This window comes from Diceros bicornis, chromosome 14 (genome assembly GCF_020826845.1).
Source record: "Diceros bicornis minor isolate mBicDic1 chromosome 14, mDicBic1.mat.cur, whole genome shotgun sequence".
In the NCBI taxonomy this organism is placed as follows: Eukaryota; Metazoa; Chordata; class Mammalia; order Perissodactyla; family Rhinocerotidae; genus Diceros; species Diceros bicornis.
This window is the reverse complement of record NC_080753.1, coordinates 49,387,561-49,393,978: the sequence shown is the minus strand read 5'-3', so window position 1 is coordinate 49,393,978 and position 6,418 is coordinate 49,387,561. Positions and strand designations below refer to the sequence as shown.

Below are 6,418 nucleotides of genomic sequence, written 5' to 3'. Positions count from 1 at the left end.
GTGTACTTTATTGATGGTGCATGACAAGGTAGAGCTCCCTACACCCCTACGCTTCTTCAGAGGGTCTGGGATGGGAACTGTGTCGAGCATGGGAGATTCTCAGTGTGTTGGGGGATCAAGTTGGGGGAAGGACTCTCCAGCAGCTGAGGGCATCTCTTTTCATCTCACGCTCTTGTTGGGACTTGTGGTCCAAGGGGTTCTTACTCCTTGGAGGCCATGTGGACCATAAGATCCACTGCCTTGTTGCTGTAGCCAAAGTTATTGTCATATCAGGAAATGAGCTTGAAAAATTGTAGCTGAGGGCAATGCCAGCCTCAATATCGAAGGTGGAAGTGTGGGTGTCACTGTTAAAGTTGCAGGAGACAACCTGGTCCTCAGTGTAGCCCAGGATGCCCTATAGGGGGCCCTCTGATGCCTGCTTCACCACCTTCTTGATGTCATCATATTTGGCAGCTTTTACCAGATGGTGGGTCAGATCTATGACCAACATATCGGGGGTGGAGACACCGAAGGCCAGCCAGTGAGCTTCTCATTCAGCTCAGGGATGACCTTGCCCACAGCCTTGGCAGCACCAACAGAAATAGGGATCATGTTCTGGCAGCCCCTTGGCCATGACGCCACAGCTTCCCAGAGGGGCCATGCACAGTCTTCTGGGTGGAACTAATGGCATAGACTGTGGTCATGAGTCCCTCCACGATGCCAAAGTTGTCATGAATGACCTTGGCCAGTCTTTTTATAACTTTCCATTTATCCATCTCTAATTAGGTCTTTTTTTCCTGAAAGGGTATTTATGAGCTGGAAATGCAAATTATTGACTCTTACCCTAGACCTGCTGAATCCAAAATTGGGATGGAGGGCTGAAGGGTCGGGGAGGGATCACAATCTGTTTTTTTAGCAAACCCTCTAGGTGATTCTGAGGCTCTCTCAAGTTTAAGGAGCACTATTTTAAACAAACCAATATGACTTAGTCTGTTTCCATGGAGATCTACTCACATCGGTGAAGTTAGAGGTCTTCTCAGATGTTTTACCAAAGAAAGAGACTCAACTCTACTGATACAGCTGCATGCAGGAGTCTTCCCCCATTACACATACTCCATCTTCCTTGTCAACATAAACTGATGTGGTGCAGTTTTAGTGAAGTGGTTAAGAAATTCAGGCTCTGGAGCTAAACAGATCTGGGGGTAGAATTCCATCTCTATCAAATGCAAACTACATGACCGAAGACAAGTTCCTTTTCCTTTGTTAGCCTCAATTTCTGATCTGTAAAGTGGGATTTTACACATCTCAAGAATACACACCTCACAACAGATAGATATTGAGACTCTCCTGTGTACTGGGCATTGTAGGCCCTGTTCTAGGTGCCGGGGATATAGTGATGAGGCAAGACACAGCCCCCATTCTCGTGGAACCTCCATTCCACTGGGAGAGACTGACAATAAACACACAAAAAAACAAAGAAAGAGTTTCAGGGAGTGATGAATGCTAAGAAGAATGTAAAACAGATTATTGAGACAGACTGATGGGGATGGAGGGGGGTTACTGTATAATGCATGGCCGGGAAAGGCCTCTCTGAGAAGGTGAGGAAAGATGGAGGGGCAGAAGAAGGTGTGAATACAGGACAGTGGGAGGAAAGGAGGCCAGAGAAGTGGGCAGGAGCCAGTGCAGCACCATCCTCAATCATAGGGAGTGTGGATTTCATTCTCATTGCAATGTGGCTTCAAAGTTACAGTGGCGTTGATTGAGCCCATTGTCTAGGTGAATAGGTTTTAAAATTATTGTGCCAGAGAGAAACAAAAAAATTAAACTTGCATTCAATTCTTGCTGTCTTTGTAGCATCTTAGCCCCAGTGAATGGTTCTGGAATATACATTGCCTTTTGTGCTGCTTCAACAATGGAGTAGAGAAAGTCGATAAATGATCAGGTGCCCCCACAAAGAACCTTTCCTGTTGTAAATTAACGTTGAAGTCCTACTTTACCGTCTTGAATTGGCTAAGAATTTGCAAAGCCAAGACATAGAACTACTGAAAATGAAAATGTTAGTGGGAAATTAGAAGCGCAATAAGGAAAGCAAGTAAAGGAGAGAGGGGATCTGATATTTATTTGATTTTAACCTATCTATGCTAGCCTTTTTTTGGTAAACTTTTTAATTGAAGTAGAATTTACATCTAGAAAAATACACAAATCATTAGTGAACATTTTGGTGAATTTTTCCAAGTGAACACACCTAGGTAACCATCTCCCCACCTCCAGATCAAAATATAGAACATTCCCAGCATCCCAAAGCTTCCCTTGTGCTGTCTCCCAGGTATCAGCACTCCCTCAGTCCTTCACTTCCTGCAAAGGTAACCAGTGTACTGACTTCTATACCATTTTGCCTGGTTTTGAGCTTTCTTATAAAGGTATCTCATAGTATGCACTGTTTTCTGTGGTCTGGCTTCTTTTCCTTAGCTATATATCTGTGAGATTCATTTGTGTTGTGTGTAGCAGCAGTTGGATAAAAGTCATAGCTATATTGAATTCCAATGATATACAAAATTTTGTTTTATGAATATACCACCATTTATTTAAGCATCTGCCATTGATGGATATTTGGGTTATTTCTGGTTTTTTGGATATTATAAATAAAGCTGCAGTGAACACATGTGTGCATTTCTATTGGCTATATGCCTAGTAGCAGAATTACAAGCCAACACTAAATTATGCATATATTCAGTTTTAGTAGATGCTTCCAAACAGTTTTCCAAAGTGCCTATACCAATTTACACTCCCACCAGCAATGTCTGAGCGTTCCAGCTGCTCCACATTCTCTTTCTAAACTTGGTATTGTAAATTTTTAAATTTAGCCATTCTGGTGAGAATGTAATGATATCTCGTTGTTTTAATTTCCGTGACTAATGTGACTGATGACATTTTCATATGCTGATAGTTCGTTTGGATACCCTTTTTTGTAAGGAGCCTACTCAAATCTTTTTTTTTAATTGTGTTCTTGTCTTCTCATTGATTTACAGAAGTTCTTTATATATTCTGGATATGAATTTTTTTCAGATATATATATTGCATATATCTTCTCTCATTCTTTGGCTTGTCATTACACTTTATAAATGGAATCTTTTCATGAACAGAGGTTTTTAATTTTAATGAAGTCCAATTTATCAATCTTTTTTCTTATGGGTAGTGTTTTTGTGTCTGGTATAAGATATCTTTACCTACTCCACAGTCGTGAAGATATTCTTTTTTGTCTTCCTAAAGCTTTATTGTATTTCTTTTCAATGTTGTATTATCTATCAAAGGTCTAAAATTCCTCTGGAATTAATTTTTGTGCATGGTGTGAGGTAGAATCAAGGTTTATTTCTTTCCATGTGGATATTCATTTATCCAGCACCACTTCATTGAAAAAAACATTTTCCCCCACTACATTGCAATGGCCTATTTGCCATAAATTTGGGGGCAATGTATGTGCGAGTCTGTTCCTGAGCTTTAAATCTGTTCTGCTAGTCTATGTGCCTGTCCGTGATTCATTGACACACTTTTAACCACTTGCGCCACCGGGCCGGCCCCGACACGCTTTTAATTCATGTCGCTTTATAGCAATCTTCACATCGCGTCATGTTAGTCCTTCACCTTGTTCTTCTTAATGATTGTCTTGGTTATTCTTGGCTTTTGTATTTTCATATAAATTTTAGAATCAGCTTGTCCCTTTCTACAAAAAAAAAAAACCTTAGGGAAATTTTGATTGGGGTTAGATTAAATTCATGGATCATTTTAGGCAAAACTGACATCTTTATAATATTGTCTTCCAATCCATAAATATGATATATTCTCCCATTTATTGAGGTCTTTAATTTCTCTTGGTAATGTTTTGTGATTTTCTGTGTAGAGATGTTACACATCTTTCACTATATTTCTCTTACATATCTAATATTTTGATGCTATTTTATATTGTTTAAAATATTTTTTAGTTTTTAGTTTCTAGTATACAGAAATACACTAATTTTGTTTTTTATATACAGACTCTGTATCCAGCAACCTCGCTAAATTCACTTATTAATTCTAATAGTTTATCTGTAGATTCTTTTGAAATTTTGTGTATACAATCATGTTGTCTGTGAATATGACAGTTTCCTTTCTTCTTTTCCACTCTTTATGCCTTTAATAGCTTATCTTGCCTTTTTGCACTGGCTAGGACCCGCCAATAAATTGTTGAATAGGAATGGTGATAGTGGATAGTGGACATCCATGTCTTGTTCTCAACAATTTTCAATTGTTATACCAACCTTATGTTCTCAGAATAACATAACTTGGTCATGATATTATCTCGTATGTGTTTACATTTTTTGCATCTGTGCCATGAAAGGAATTGAGTTGTAACTTTCTTTTCTTGCAATGTCCTTGTCAAATTTTGTTATAAAAAGTTATTCTGGCCTCAAAAAATGAGTTGTAAGGTCATGTCATCTGGATAAATGTATGGAAGATTGGTATTATTTCTTTATTAGATATTTGAAAAATTCCTGGTGAAGCCATCTGGCACTAGAGTTTACTTTATGGCAAGGTTTCTAATTATTCAGACCTTTAATTTCTTCTTGTTTCCTTTTTGGTAAGTTATAGTATTCAAGAAAAGTACCAGTTTTATCAAGATGTTCCAGTTATTGGCATAAACTTGTACAAAATATCTTCTTCTTATCTTAATATGCTTAGGATCTGTAATGACATTCTCTTTTTTATTCCTGGTGTTGGTAATTTGTGCTCTTTATTCTTCATCAGTTTGCTAGGTGTTATCAATTTTTCAGAGAATGAAGTTTTAACTTTAAATTTTTTCTATTGTGAATTTGTTTTCTAGTTCCCTAATTTCTGCTCTCATCTAAATTCTTTCTTTCTTTCTACTTTCTTTGGGTTTAATTTGTTCTTCTTTTCTCTGGGTTCTTGTTTGATCATTTGCTTTTGGGTTTCTCTTTTTCCTAATTCATGCATTTAGGGCTACAAATTTCCGTCTAATCATGATCTTAGCTGCATGTCAAAAGTTTTGATATTTTGTATTTTCATAGTCAGCTCGGACTGCTATAACAAAGTACCATAGACTGGGTAGATTATAAACAAAGAAATTTATTTTTCACAGTTCTGGAGACTGGAAGTATGAGATCAGGATGTCAGCTCTCTTCTGGGTTGCAGGCTGCTGACTTCTCATTTTATCCTCACATGGCGGAAAAAGAGCAAGCTATCTCCCTGGCCTGTTATAAGGGCACTAAGCCCATCATGAGGGCTTCACCCTTATGACCTAACCACCTCCCAAAGGCCCCACCTCCAAGTACCATCACACTGGAGATTAGATTTCAACATAATAAATTTTGAAGGGACACAAACATTCAGTCCATAACAACTATTATTTAGTTCAAAATGTTTTCTATTTTTTATTGTAACCTGTTCTTGATCCATGGGTTATTTAGAATTACATTGCTTAATCTTCAAGTATTTGAGGACACTCTAATTATTATTTTGTTAACGATCTCTAGCTTAATTCTACTAGGATGAGAGAAATCTGTATAATTTTAACCTTTGGAATTGTAGAGACTTGCTTTTTGGCCCAGCTTATGATCCATTTTTTTAAATATTCCATGTGTACTGTAAAAGTTTGGGTATTTTGCAAGTGTTGGGCATAGTGTTCTTTTTATATCAATTAGTTTAAGTTTTCTAATTATGTTGTTTAAATCATATTGTTAAATTATGTTGTTTAATTATGTTGTTTACATCTAATTTCATTTATAAATGAATGAATTCATTTATAAATAAATGAATAATAAATTTCATTTATTTATCTGCTTGTTCTATCAGTTTCTGCACAATGCACAAGACAGCTCCCCCCACACACAAATTTTCTAGCCCAAAAAGTCAACAGTGCCAAGGTTAAGAAACCCTGCCCTACAGCATAGTCCTTTAAGATTCTCAACTGAAAACTGGAGTATTTACCATGGCTCCTCCTCTTTGGCAGGCTTTGAACTCCAGTTTGTGTCTCCTCAGCACTGTAGTAAGACTGCCAACCCTTTGTTTACCTTTAAAGCCTCTCAGTAGCTGCCTTCTGCTCGACGATTCAACCACTTGCCCTGTTCATACACACTGGAGAACTCAACAGATGCTTTAAGTGGGAAAGGCAGTGTTGAATGTTAGTATCACCTATCCAGGATCTTGGCCCCTGCAGGCCTGGCTGCTTTGGTTGATTCCTGATGCATTAAAAAAGCTGTTATTTGTTTGCTTGTTTATTCATTTTGGTTGTTATTATTGTTTTGCAATTTATCCAGCTTTTATATTTATTCTTGTTGGCAAGGTTATTAGGATCCAAGCTCCTCTGTCATAGCCAGAATTGTAAGTCTGCTGTGCTTACAAGTAATTAAGTTAGTTTAACTCCAGTTTGAAAGTCTTTCAGTTA

The 6,418-nt window shown here is 37.6% G+C and overlaps 1 pseudogene; it reads right to left on the bottom strand.

Annotated features, from left to right (window-relative positions):
• Positions 1–200: 200 nt before the first annotated feature.
• Positions 201–755, bottom strand: LOC131413384 (glyceraldehyde-3-phosphate dehydrogenase-like; annotated as a pseudogene).
• Between the last annotated feature and the right edge of the window lie 5,663 nt (positions 756–6,418).